The sequence below is a fragment of the Galeopterus variegatus genome, unplaced genomic scaffold (assembly GCF_000696425.1).
Source record: "Galeopterus variegatus unplaced genomic scaffold, G_variegatus-3.0.2 Scaffold1983, whole genome shotgun sequence".
In the NCBI taxonomy this organism is placed as follows: domain Eukaryota; kingdom Metazoa; phylum Chordata; class Mammalia; order Dermoptera; family Cynocephalidae; genus Galeopterus; species Galeopterus variegatus.
Genome location: NW_007728094.1, coordinates 186,307 through 201,029, shown reverse-complemented (window position 1 = coordinate 201,029; position 14,723 = coordinate 186,307). Strand labels below are relative to the sequence as shown.

The following is a 14,723-nucleotide window of genomic DNA, read 5'->3' as shown; positions in this document are numbered from 1 at the left end:
GTTATCAGCATAATGCTGTAACCAAGTGAGCTGACTGGCCAGCCCATGTTGGTGTTTTAGAAATTAGAAAATCAAAGTGCCTCTTACACAGTAGACACTCTGTCATTGGTTGCTATTATTGAGCAGTGGTGAGCCATTGAAGGTTTTTGGGCAGAGTAGACACTGGTAATAATAATCATAATCATAATCATAATCATAATCATAATTCATTCTTAGTGAGCTTATACTATATGCCATTCAATGTTTTAAAAACTTTGTGTTATTTTAATTCTCACAAGTCTTGTGAGAGAGATATGGTTATTATCTTCATTTTATAGTTAAAGAAACTGAGGCTCAGAGGTTTGTATAATTTGGCTAAGGTCACATAGTAGCACATATACTTGACTAAATGTACTTACAGAGACGGAGTTTGAAGCCAGGTAGTCTGACTGCAGAACCTATGCTCTTAATCACTATTGTAAGACTATGAAAACTTTATGAAGATTCATTTGGCAGTAATCTACAGGACAGATTTTAGATTTTTCAGTAAGAAAGAAAAAAGAGATCTTCAATTCATCATTATAATCTTTGTGAATAACCATAAAACACTAGTCTTTGTCAAGCATGTTAAAAAAAATAAAAATCCAGCCCCTGTCCTTCATAGTCTTAATAGTCTAAGAACATATTAAAGGTATTTCTTAATTCAGAAAAAGATTACCCCTATGATCCTTTTCTTAAGTCAAGTGTAGAAAGAGAATGTATGAACTACATCATTTTAAGCTTGAAATTTCATTTTTTTTTTTTTTTTTTTTTTTTTTTAAAGCAGCTGGCCAGTACAGGGATCAAATCCTGACCCTGGTGTTATCAGCACCACACTCTAACCAACTGAGTTAATCGGCCAGCCCAGAAATCAGATTTTCTTCATATGAGACAATTTTCTTTACCCATGCTGTTATCCCCTCTAAATATATTGTTTGTTTATTGGATTCCTTTTACTCTCCCCCACAAACCCACATTATTTTGATTTGGGGAAGACAGTGATTTTCCTTAACAGCCAAGTGGATTTTACTTTCTTCTAGTTCAGAGTATAGAGACTAAAAACTGTTAACAAGTCTAGGCTTTTATTTTCCCTAATTAACACTAATGCAATTAAACCAAAACAATGAAATTGAGAGTTTACCTCAGATATTCCCTACCATCCCAATCAACACACAGTAGTCTTGTTTCTAGGATTTCTTTCTCTTTCCTTTCCTGTCTTCCTTTGGGAAAATTCTCTGGGATGGAAGGCAACAAAACAAACAGCAGCAGGCAAATAAAATCAGCTCTTTTCTGTTTCCCCACTTGGACAGGACAGGAGAGGGAGCAAGAACCCGCCATCACAGACTACTGAGGCTTAGGTGTGCCTTTCTGAAAAGCTCTTGTTCCTTTGCCCCCAGCCCCCCCAAACTCTGCAGTAATTCCTCAGAGATTGTATAGTCTCCGCTTTAAATATAAATATATATATAAAACTTCCCCCTGTCTCTTTCTCTCCTCCTCTCTTTTTTTTAATTTCCTATAATAAAGTTTCCTATTGGATAAGGTCAGCTCCCTGATTTATGCCTGGCTCCTATTGGAAGCTCACAGGGGCTGACATCACTTAGGAAAGCGAGGGGGTAGGGCTGCCCGATCAGTTTGTCACCACCCAGGCTCCCTTGCCTTTGGCTGGGTGCAACTTCCATTTTAGGTGTTGGATCTGAGGGGAAAAAAAAAAGAGAGAGAGGGAGAGAGAAAGAAGAGCAGGAAAGATCCTGAAAGGAGGAAGAGGTGGCGAAAAATCAACTACCTTGCTGGATTTGTCTTTCTCAGCATATTGGCGAAGGCTTGGGTTTCTTTCTTAAAGGACTGGTTTTTAGAAGTCCACATTTGAGGTTTGTGCCTTTTTAAAAAAATGTGTGTACAGACGGGCAAGCCAAGTGGAATTTTTGTCTTATGGTAACCAGAGGGAATTTAAAAACGGGAGATAGTCTGTTATGCTGATAGGTGACTTTTAAGCAATTATTATTTTTTCTTTCCACATTCAGTACTTTGGGGAGATTTTGATATTTCGTTGTTTTTAAAAAAGGTAACATATACAAGACCTAGAAACAAACTTCTAGGTCTCTCTAATACAGTGAGATGAATAGATACAAAAGGGTAAGAACAGTTGTGTAAATTTACATTTTGGTGTGTTCCTTGATTTTATGTTTTTTCTGGATTAAGCTAACATACTTCTGTTTTCAGAGCCCAAGTGAAAAGTTGGTTTTTTGGCATGTTGCGTGTGGGTTGGGAAAGGAATTTGTCCGGGTCGGGAGCTAGTTATACAGATGGTTCCTCATATGTTTCAAAACTTTTTTTTCCTTTTATCATTGGACTTGTAGAATTGAAAAGTTGCAGGGAGCTTTGCAGCTTAAACGGTATTGCTTTTCTCCCCCAGAGAGTTTGAACAGCCCAGATCGGTTTCGGCCCTGCTGTTCCTGGGTGGATCCCTTTTTTACTTTTCCAGGTGCGGTGGGTGGGAGCCTCATTCTCCTGCTAGACATATCCTCCCTGCTTTGCCTTAGGAAAGAAAACAAATGGATTCATGTTAACTGAATTGCCATTCCCTTCTTCCTCCTAAAACTACCTTTGATGACGAAGATTTGTAGAGGTGTTGTGTGTTAAATCTGCAAATGTGATAACGTTTGGTTTACGTGCTTAAAGGAATAAGGAAGTTCTAATCATTCCTTTTATTTCACCTAAGTAAAGTGGCAACACACCTGAAAATATTTTCAACTTCGTGCTTTCTGCAAGGGCCATCGGAGGAATAAGGTTAGGCTAAGAGAAACCAGTTATACAAACTTTAGTGTTAAGAATACATTTGATTTGAGAAGACACGAGGGGAATTTTTTATTTTTAAGCCAACCTGAAAGTCGTTTTTCTGGAGGCGAATTTTTTGTTTGGTTAATTTACCATGAAATCAAATCTGTTAGAGCTGAATTCCCATGACCATACTTTCATATCTTATATTTAATCTTTTTTCAAGGTTTTTTTTTTTTTTTTTTTGTGAATACATTCTTGCAAAAGTAATGATTCTAGATAATTATATAGCCAACTCATCAGTAACTGAAAACTGGGTGTGCTCTTCCTTCTGCACTTGAAAATGCGAATCAGTCTGCAAATTATAGCTGGAATAGATACTGCTCTAATTGTAAGAAGATGAGCCTTAAAGTGTAAACTGCTCATTAGCTTAAACTGCTATGTCTCTTTAATAATCTCTAATTTTTATCTTTCCCCCTCTACCGCCATACTTTTTAAGACTAGAACACTAACTTGAATTTCTTTTTGAGAACGAGGGTATTTCTTGAAAGGTGATTTCATCCATTCTGTTTGAGGAGGAAACAGAACTTTATTCTTCCTTTTAGTATATAATCTAGGCAGGGGCTACAGGGAATTTTTGATGTCTGGATTTTGTAATTATAACATATACAGTTAAAAAGAAAGAAAAAAGACAACGTGTAAAGTCTGTTGGGCTCTAGTTCTTGTTTAATATTTTCCAAATTTTCTTTCAAATGTTCTCTCTGCCTTGATTTCATCCTAGGGAGATTTCTTGGTGGATCTTTGGAGGGTTGTCATGTTGCTGCCAGAGTGTCGGTTTCCCACTCAACCTTTAGGGGGAGAGATTGAGGGAATCTGAATGAGTACAAAGGCAGTTTGAAAATAGGTTCTGGATGACTGAGTGGTGGTGATTTGGGTCCGGCTTTAAATACTGGGCTTTGTGTCACTGCAGTGAGCATCCTAGTTAACTAGTGTCCAGAACTATTTCCACAAACCTAAGGCATTGTTTTGACTGGTGTATCTTTTGGGTGATAAGATGGAAGATTTGTCTTTTACCTCACCTCCACTGGTTCTTTCAGGAATTGTAGCAAGGGTTGCGGATAAGTAAATCTTTTTATTTTTTGATTTTGTGTTTTGCTCCTCATTTTGATTTTGGGGTAAAAAATGATGACAAGTAAGTGTAAGTTGTGCAGATTTTTCTTTCCTTGTTTGCTTCCTATACAGTGTTGGTTTCTTTGTTATGTGAGTAAGGTAGTTGTCTGTGTTCCAGGTAGTGAGTCTCTTTTGGGTGGTTAGAGTTCTAGTAGTACCTTCCTTAGGGTTCCAGTATGGACAGAGAGGCTAGAAATGTTCTCTCAGCTAGTCTTAAAATTGGGACTATTGGAGACCTTAAAAAAAAGGAAAGCTCCAAGTAATTACAATCCAGCCTTAGGTTTATGAAGTAGTTGCTCTCTAGGGATGGGTGATAGGATGGATGCAAATAAATTAAGCATAGATCGCTATCAATTGAAACAACAAAATGATTAGCTCTGTACCTATAATTTATTGCTTTCTATTTTGGTACCTGATGGTCCCCTTTTAGTAACTGCCAGGCCCTACTGCCCTTGTTATGTGTGTTGTTGTTGTTGTTGTTTTAAACTGTGTTAAGCATTTTGCATAAACTACTTAATTTCCCACAATACCTTTTTTTGTGTGTGTGTAAGGAATTTGAGCCTCAGAGAAGCTGAGGTTTGCAGAAAATCTCACTTCCTGTGAGTGATGGAGGCCAGGATTAACCCTGGTCTGACTAATTACAAAGTCCATGCACTTAACCACCAACACACTGCCGTTCTCCAGAGAGAATGGAAACAACAGCTAGAACTAAAATGAGCCCTGATAGAGGCAGGAGTGTTTCATCTTGTGCAGGGTCAGTACTCAGATTTCTAACCCCCTCCCATCCCCCACCACCCATGTTGTAATAATGTATGTAAAAGATCCATTTTCCTTAGAGCCTATGGGGAACTGGATAGGCTAGAGTGGATATTATTTTAATCTTTAGAATAGTGATCTTTTCTTATGTGCGCCATTGCTGTCCTAATTTCTTAAATTTCTTAGAATTGTCTCAAATTTAGTTTGTCAGTGAATTTTCTACTTTAAGAGAATTTTCAGGTATGCAGTTAGAATTGGTAATATCAACTTGCAAGGAGAGGCTTATAGGAGGTAGTTCAAATAATGTATTTATTACACTGTATTAAAATTGTGTATTTTTGTCTTTCCCTCTAGACTGTGAGCTGCTTTCATGTAGGTAGTGTCTTATCTCTGTATCCTTTTATCACCTGTCTTAATGTCAGGTACATACTGAGGTGCTCAGTAAGCCTTGGTTACATAAGGCACTTGATGGGAGTCAGTGAGGGACTGTTGTGGGGAAAGCTCGAAAGGAAGTTGAGATAGGAAGCAAGACAATATAAATTAATAACATTGCAATGTTATTTTGAAAGTTTTACTATAGTCTGTAGTTTCAACCTTTTGCGTATCTCCACCTTTCCATTTTCCTCCTGTTTGGTCTATTTATTTATTTGTTTGTTTATTTATTTTGGGGGTGCTGGCCAGTACAGGGATCTGAACTTCCCTTTTTCCATTTTTTTTTTTTTTTTTAAAGATGAGTGGTAAGGGGATCTTAACCCTTGGCTTGGTGTTGTCAGCACCACGCTCAGCCAGTGAGCTAACCGGCCATCCCTATATAAGATCCGAACCCATGGCCTTGGTGTTATCAGCACCGCACTCTCCAGAGTGAGCCACGGCCAGCCCTCCCTTTTCCATTTTTAAGCACAGTTTCTGGAAATAATGGAAGCTTTTTTTTTTTTTAAAAGATGACCGGTAAGGGGATCTTAACCCTTGACTTGGTGTTGTCAGCACCACGCTCAGCCAGTGAGTGAACCGGCCATCCCTATATGGGATCCGAACCCGGGGCCTTGGTGTTATCAGCACCTAGTGAGCCACAGGCCGGCCCAATGGAAGCTTTTAAGCATTAGCATTTCTTTAATCCTTTTTTCTCTCTTGGCAAACAGTCCAAAGAATAGTGTTAAAAGTAAGGATTCTAATCAGTTCATTTCATAATATGGGCAGCTGTTAGTTTCAACCACTGAAAACCTTAAATGTAGCCATTTTCTAGGGGAGAGGAACTGCTTACATAGAGCATATTAGAGCAGCAGCAGGGAGGTGTTCTTTTGGCCCTGGTGGGATGTGAGTAGTTTTTACATTTGTTAATAAAAACATAAAGAGCTTGGGATGATAGTTTTGAACATCAGTGTTTAAAAGAAAGTATGTTTGACTATCATGTGTATTTTTTTTATCACTGCTTCAGCTGTGAAACTTTGAGATTTTGTTCAGGACTTGTATTGGGAAGTTAATGAGTTTAAGAACCGACCTTAGTTTTTATGGGTAATTTAGAATAATAGTAACAAGGAACTAACTTGCCTAAAGGAATGAACTGTGTAGGTAATCAGGATGTGAATAACTACAAATATTCTTTCATGTTCTCCCTCAGAGGGGTTAAATGCCACACAAAGTTGAAATAGAGATTGCTCTGCCTAAAAAGTGCAGCTGCCTCCAAGGTTTCCAATAGAGCATTGATATAGCCTGGTGGGGAGATTGTAAGGAGGTGGGGACAACTGTTCTAGCTAGAACTACCAACGGGGAAATTAGGGTGTGGATTGATTTGTATTTAGTGGTATAATGTATTTTTTGCAAGTAATTTTCCCCCCTAATTCTACTTGGAATTGCAGCATGTGGTTGTTTATTAAATATTGAGCCTAAGAATAGGGCCTGAACTTACTAGACTTGTTCTGGGACAGTGTTCTCTGTTTTTAGGGACACTTCCTCTCCAGTGAGCCCTTCAGTCTGATTGGAGAGGTGTGAGCAATTTAGATCAGGCCTATAGTGGGAGCATTAGAAGGATCCAAAGAGCTTTCTTATCTTAAAGGCTTCTTTGCTGGTGAGCAATAGGTAATTTGGTCATGACTTGCATAAAACATGACCCATTATATTGTGATAAAAGCAATTTTTAACTTTTTATTTTATTTTATTTATTTATTTTATTTTATTTTATTTATTTATTTATTTATTTTTTTTAAAGATGACCGGTAAGGGGATCTTAACCCTTGGCTTGGTGTTGTCAGCACCACGCTCAGCCAGTGAGCGAACTGGTCATCCCTATGTGGGATCCGAACCCGGGGCCTTGGTGTTATCAGCACCGCACTCTACCGAGTGAGCCACGGGCCGGCCCTTATTTATTTTTAAAAGATGACCGGTAAGGGGATCTTAACCCTTGACTTGGTGTTGTCAGCACCATGTTCTCCCAAGTGAGCCAACTGGCAAACCCTATATAGGGCCCGTGGCCTTGGTGCCATCAGCACCACACTCTCCCAAGTGAGCCATGAGCCGGCCCCTTTTAACTTTATTTTAAACTTACAGGAAAGTTGCAGAATAGCACAGTAACTCCTGTTTACCATTCATTTGCCTAGATACAGGTTGTTACTATTTTGCCACAAATGCTTTGTTATTCTATATTTTTTGGTCAGTATGCTGACCAAAAAGGGAATTTCTAATATGAGAGTTCCACAGAGAATGGTGAGGGAAGGTAGCACAGCATAGTGGTTAAGAGCATGGATGCTGGAGCCAGACTGCTTGGGTTCAAATCTTGCTCTGCCACTTACTAACTGTGTAACCTAGGGCAAATTGCTTAATCACTCTGTGCCTTGGCCTCCTTGTCTGTAAAATGTCATAGGATTGTTGTGACAATTAAATGACTTAATATATGTAAAATTTATCGAACAGTGCACAGCTCATAGTAATACCTTGTGTTTGCTATTAGAGTGGATGATTTAAATGAATTCAAACTTCATTTGTCCTTTAAGGTCCATTAAAACCTGAGCTTCTATGGTAGATGTAGATGCTCACATTACGGAATAAATGGGCTTCCTGGATGGGTAAACTAACTTTTTTTTTTTTTAAATCAGTTACTATTTTTGGGGGGTGGGGGGGCTGGTATGAGGACCTTGGTGTTATCAGCACCGTGCTCTAACCAAGTGAGCTAACCGACCAGCCCTAAGTTTTTTTTTTAATGGGAAAAGAGTTTTTTTAGTATTTAGCAACTTTGGGGAGTTGTGTGGGCAGGGTTGTCCGAAACAGTGGTGTGAGAATGGATAACTTTTAATAAAGTGAAGTGAAGTATGAGTTGGGGGAAGAGGAACAGATGGCAAAAGCTTGAATATCTTACAGTAATTTCTTCAGAAACTGATACTTGAGGAAAAAAACTGTGATACAGGTTTCTTCTACCTTTTTTATATCTACAAGAGGAAGAACCCTAGCATCCAAGGGGTAATTTAAGAATATTTTTGGCAGAGAATGGGTTGAAAAAGATTTTGTTTGGGTTTATTATTCTCGACTTCCAACCAGATTCTTTACATTGAAGTCTTGCTTATCAAACCAGAATTTTGTAGAATAACATTCAGTTATGAATGGTTGTACAGGAAACAGTTACATAGAAATGAGGTCAGGCTTTTATTATTTCTTTTCTTGAAATTAGTTCCCTCTTTTGTTTTCAGGAAACATCATTCTCTGTTTGCAACTCTTATTTATGGACATTTGCAGAACTGTGGCATATAGAAATTTTGAGTTCATGAGTTCTTCCTGTGAGAAGTGTGCTTCTCAGAAAGGGGTCTGCTCTCATATGTGGGAAAGCCAAGCTGTTGCCTGTGGGAAATGTGTATGGGTTAGATGTAGCCTTGCCTAAAAACTTGTAGGTTTTTTCAAGGCTAGGATTTTCCTTCTCTCCACCTTCCCTTTTCTTCATACTAAATAACCCATGAAACTAGTGTTTTGAACAGTATTTGGTGCTCCATAGTCTCCTACCATAACTCTCTTACCCAGCTCTTCACAATTTTTTTCCTCCACTTTTTTTTTTTTAACCAGTAATTTCCTCTACTGATTGGCCTACATTTTCTTTTGTTTGCTTCTCTGTTCTCTGTGGTGTCTCCTTTTGCCTCTCTTTGCCACTTTTTGCCTCCCCTGTCATTTTTTTCCCCTTAGGTTGGTGGTCTTCATGGGCATCACTTTGCCACACTAATACTTAATATGGAAGAAGTTTCTGATTCTTATTGTAGAATAAACAGTAGTCATGCTAAAGTACAGGTATTATGATATTACTTCTGGTTTATTTCAGTTAGATTTAGGTTAGGATTACAATTGTAATCCAAGAAGATTGATCATGCAGTGATTCAGATTAGTTTTTATCTTTGATTTGCAGATCTTATCCACATTTCCTAATTAATTACTCACTTTGTTCATTTGACAGTAGAGCAAAAGAAATGCACTTTCCCTGGAATAAATTATCAGTTTTGTATGTGCTTCCCATGTTGTTCTATATTGGAATGCACTAGCACATTGGGAGGTCTCTTTGTGGAGTGGAAAGATTCTTGTTTTAGGGAATTTATATTTTAAGAAAACAAAATATATTCTGATGGTTGAGGTCATTTTTATAGAAACTAGTTCAACTTTTCAATACTTTTATCTAAGCACCTGCAGTTCCCATTTCATTGTAAGTGGAGTAAATCTCATTGAAATAAAGTAGCTGGTGTATATTCAGTACACTTTTAAAATAGAGTAGTCTTTTTAAAAAGAGAAACTGGTGCCAATCTGATTTCTTTCTTGCGTCTTTGTTGGACTGGGGGAAGTTCTGTAACCTCTCTGCTCTCTGTGGACTACTTTGTAAACCAGGGAACAGTTGGCCACTTGAATGTCTACCCTGAAAAAAGTCAGCCAAATAGGCAGGTAAGGCAACAGAAGACCCTAATTCAAAGGCCCAAGATCACAATTAGGAAAAAAGTATAGGAAGAAAAATGAGACAAAGTTGACTTATTTTTCTGAAATTTAACTTTTTGTATTTATTTTAGAAGTAAAACATCTTCATTGAAAAGCAATTTGAGAGTCTGCTGTATGCTATTCCCTGGAATGTAACAATAAAACTCCAAGGTTTGGATCCCTTTACCGGCCAGCCACCAGAAAAAAACCCCAAAAACCTAATACTTGTTCTCACAGAGCTTACATTCTAGTTGTGAGAGACAAATAATAAATAAACAAGTAAATACATAGTATGTCAGAGTGTGATAATGACGTTGAGGAAAAAATGAAGCAGAATAAGTTAGATGGAAGATAAGAAGTGCCAGGGTAGGAGTGGGGTTATTTTATACAGAGTGGTATTAAGGGAAGGCCTCATGTATAAGGTATGTTTGAGAGACAACAAAAGAAATGAAGGATAGAGTAATGTAGATATGAGGAGTAGAAAGTACAAAGGCCTTAGGGTTCCTTGTTGCCAGTAAGCAAGAGAGATGAGGAGCAGGGTGAAGTCAGACCTGTCCAGAGAGGTCCAATAGGTGTGTATTGCGGTGGGGAGGTGGGGTGGGGAATAATACAGTCCTTTGTGGTGTACTATGCAAAGAAAAGTCTCCTCTTCAGGCCCCAGAGACATCAGCTGTTACCAATTTTTTTTGTATTCCTTTTAAGTTGAGGCAACACCTGCCCAGCTCCATGATAGTATAATCAGCAAGTAATTTGCATAGTAGCAGAGTTTGCATAGGTTGATGACCCTTGTTTTGGAGAATGATAATAGTAGGGCAACTACTTAGCATAAGCTTATATGTATTTGGGAAGTGAGATCAAAATTTTTCTTCCCTAGAAAAATATATTTCTTCATTTTATCTACATTGTCAATTTTCTATGAACAGGAGGAGCGACAGCCTACACCTGGTACACTTTCCTTTTGAGTATAACATTTGTTGGTTTGGGTTATGTGTTTTTGACCAAATATCACAATTGTCCCACTTTGCTGCTGCTGCTGCTTTTGCTCATTTAACCAAAAAAGCTCCTGCTTCTCCAAAGCCTTAATCATTAAGATTTAATGACTTCAGGGACCACTTCTTAGATCACCATATCCACATTTATGTCTTGTACATCTGGGGAGGTGATCATCCCCGATAACTACCTGTATATCTCTATTTGACCTTTCGTATGGATGTATAGGCATTAGGGGTTATTAAAGCACATAGAGCCACCTTACCTGGTTGACTTTGATGGAGTTGAGGAAGAAGCACATACTATTTAGTAATTTGATGTTCTACGGCAGCCTCATATAGGAAAGTAAAAGGGTATTTGATTACCAGAGTACCTGTGTCTTGAAGAATCACCCACTCTTACTTTCCCTCTTAAGATTTCTTCTTTAGCTGGTCTGTCCCTCAGTGAAAGTCTCTCTCACCTTCTCTCTCAGTTTGTAGTTTTTAGCTGCAGTACTTGACCTGGTTACCCTCTGTTCTTCCCTTTAGTTATACTTATCTAGTTACATCTTGTTACTTAATATCATCCTTGGGAGATGACCTCAATCAGGAAACATTTTTTTTTTTTTTTTTTACCTCCTGTCTCCTTTTTTGGTCAGGTAACTATATCATCTTGCATGAGAAATACTTCAGGCAATCACAAATTCTCCAGAATTTTGAAGTTGCTTTAAAAAACTGTTTGATATTTATTACTTCAGCATATATGAATGGGGCTGAGATGTTTGTGGTTGTCTCCAGAGGGTGTCTTTTAATGCCATTCTTCCTTGTGGAAATATTTCTCTTTATGGTTCTTTTAAAGACATTTTGCTACTCAAATTGTTCTTACTCAAACCAGAAGTTAAAGTGACTTGATTGATAAATTTCTATTATATATTTTCAAGTGGGCTGGAATTACCTAGGGTCTTTTTTTGTTTTGTTTTGTTTTGTTTTGTTTTGTTGTGGCTGGCCAGTAAGGGGATCCAAACCCTTCATCTTGGTGTTAGAACACTGTGCTCTAGCCAACTGAGCTAACAGGCCAACCCTGTCTAGGGTCTTAAATGCTAGATGTAAGACAAGGAGTTGGAATTCTTTTGGGATAGAATATGGAACCAATCTTTGAAAATTTGGCACAGCTCTTTGTTCCTTGGAGGAAATTTAAGAAGACATTTTAAAAATAATCACATTTTTAATCTGCAATGTAAATAGGAATATCCTCCAATGTAGCAACTCAGGATTCCAAAGAAGGTGGTGCTGGCAAGTGAGACAGTTCTTCCTTCTAGATTCTGAGTCTATAACATAGGATTTAGGACTGTGCCATTTCATCCATCCTTATATTTAAATCTATGCTTTCAGAGAGCCTCTAAACCAGACTGAATAATGATCTGAGCTGTCTGGTGAGCAGTAAAACAGGCCCAAATATTTATTACCAGTGCTCTTTTTGCAAGAGGAATGTTGTGGTCAGAAGGTTGTCAAGGATAGGCCAATATAGTGGTTCCAACAAGCTATCAGAATCACTATTAGGTTATTTATTTATTTATTGGTTAGGAATATTGGTTATTTATTTACTTATTTATTGGTTATGAATATCTTTGTATCCCAAGATATGTTCTCTCTCTCTACAAGTCCAACATACCACTGTGGTCTTTCTTTCTTTTTTTTTTTTTTTTTAAAAGATGACCGGTAAGGGGATCTTAACCCTTGACTTGGTGTTGTCAGCACCACGCTCACCCAGTGAGCAAACCGGCCATCCCTATATAGGATCCAAACCCGTGGCCTTGGTGTTGTCAGCACCGCACTCTCCCGAGTGAGCCACGGGGTCGGCCCTCACTGTGGTCTTTCTTTTCTTCCTTCTTTCTCTCTTAGCTCCCACTTATGAGTGAGTTGAGTACATGTGGTATTTATCTCTCTGTGCTTTGCTTATTTCACTCAACATAAGTTTCTCTAAGCTCATCCATGTTGTTGCAAATGGGAGAATTTCATTCTTTTTTATGGCAGAGTAGTATTCCATGGTGTATCTATACCACAGTTTCCTTATGCAATCATCCATTGATGGACATTTGGTTGGTTCCATGCCTTGGCTATTGTAAAGAGAGAGGTTTTTTTAAAAACATGAATTCCTAGACGTCACCCCCAGAAATTGAGGTATGGGAGGATTGTAGGAGGGTATTTCAGAAAGTTCATGGAAAGACAGAATTAAAAGATAATATGGATCTTTCCACGAACTTTTTGAAGTACCCTCATATTTTTTTCTAAAAGCTCCCCCAGGTGATTCTGATTACTTAGGTCTGAAGACCACAGAACGTGAATATTTTGAGGTAAACTACATAGACAAGGGTATTTCAAAGAGTTCATGTAAAAATAGAATTGGAAGATAATATGAATCCACGAACTTTTTGAAGTACCCTTGTATATGCTGTTTTTCAGGTGGTTATTTAATTAGTATGAGAATTAGAGAAGAGTAGTAGATATGGTGAGAAGGTGCTTAATTTAAAATGAAGTGATCAACCTCTGTGTCCTGTTTGGAATTGCAGCTGTTACCTCCTTATTTGGGTTTTATGCCAACACTTAGCATGGTATGGAGGACTCGCCTGTTAGGGGGAAGGGAAACTTTTAGACCATAACTCCGTTTCCCTTCTCCATTTTGAAATTGTGGAACAAATGTAGGAAAGGATGTTAAGCATTGAAACTGGACATTTGTTTAAAACTGGACAGGAAAGGCCAATATTACTTCCTGTCTGAAAAGGAAGTGCTGGCTTCCTTCCCTTCCTCCTTAGCTAACTATGGCCAGCTTGAAATACAGGTGGGGGAGGGGCTGGTCATGTTACTACTCTTTACTGGCTACCTGTGCCTTAGGAAATTGTGTTACCACCAGTGTTCAGGTATGACTGCATAACGTTCGCTCCCTTATTCTCCTTAACTAGAAATATGTAGACAGGTGTTGTGTGTGCTCTAGTCTCCTTGCCCATTACGTGGGAACCCTAGACTGGGTTTGGCTATTGCAGTCCAGAAAGCCTTCTCATCTTCCAGACATCATTTTACACTCCAACCTTATACATACCTCCCCTGTACTCTCTTGACATTTAAAAATAGACCAAGGAGTTATAGGGAGGAAACTGAAACCCATTTGACACTGAGCAGTAAGCTGTGGAAAGGAGAACATAATTGGGCAGGGGGGAGTGGATGACAAAGGTATCTTATTTTTAAATTGAGCCAAGAAAGCATTCCTTCTAAGTGGGGCCAGTTGGCACTCTTCCTGCTATTTTAGTCCAAGCTTCTTCCTAGTGACCAGTCAGTTGTATTAAGTGTTTAATGTGAGTTTGAACTGTGGTCTCCGGGAAGGGGGCGGGAGGGAGGGAGAGTGGTGGAAACAGCTGGTGCCTTCATCAACCCATCTCAATTATTCTTCTCTTCAGAGTGTTTGGGGCTGGGGGGTGGCAGAGGAACTGGATATGTGTTAACAGAGTCCCAGCAACTCTTTATGCAGTGGGATTGGATTCTTAGGCACTCTTAATACTATGTGGGATGTTGGCTAGCTGGAATGTAGTTAAGCCTTTCCCAGTCACATTCTCTTCTCTACCTCCCCACTCTCTAATTCTTTCAGCTTTGGGCCTGCTTTGGAGAGAGAGGAGTGTGGGAAGTTACATAGCAAAACTGATTCATCTTTCCCACCGTTGAGTATTCAGCCTGTCTTGGGCCCTCCAGGAACTTTCTCCTTACCCATTCGTTATTCCTTTGGCTGGCCAGTACAGGGATATGGATTTGGCTGGGTTTCTCAATATGTCTGCAAACAGCTAGAGATACAATTAGAAGCAGGACCTCTGGTGAAATTAAGTTGAATTGTAATTTGTTGGCTGTGCTGGTCTCCTTCCTTCCCTCACACCCCAGAGTGACTGTATTTTTGAGTCAGCACTCCTTTTCTGTCTCACCCACTCAATTTGGTGCAGAGAACCTGCTAAGTATTCTTTTGGAGCAGCAGCAGCAGAAACATTGATATATGGGTGTATCCAGTTCTCTGGGGTGTGTCTTTTTTTTTTTTTTTTTTTTTTTTTTTTTTTTTTTTTTTTT

The 14,723-nt window shown here is 38.7% G+C and overlaps 1 protein-coding gene across 2 annotated transcripts in view; it reads left to right on the top strand.

The window, feature by feature from the left end:
• The first annotated feature begins 1,730 nt into the window (after positions 1-1,730).
• CTNND1 (catenin (cadherin-associated protein), delta 1) overlaps positions 1,731-14,723 on the top strand; it is a 48,146-nt gene continuing 35,153 nt past the window's right edge. For both annotated transcript variants that reach the window (XM_008579919.1, XM_008579918.1), the window contains exon 1: positions 1,731-1,886. The gene's annotated coding sequence lies outside the window, so the exon portion shown is untranslated. The remainder of the gene's footprint in view (positions 1,887-14,723) is intronic.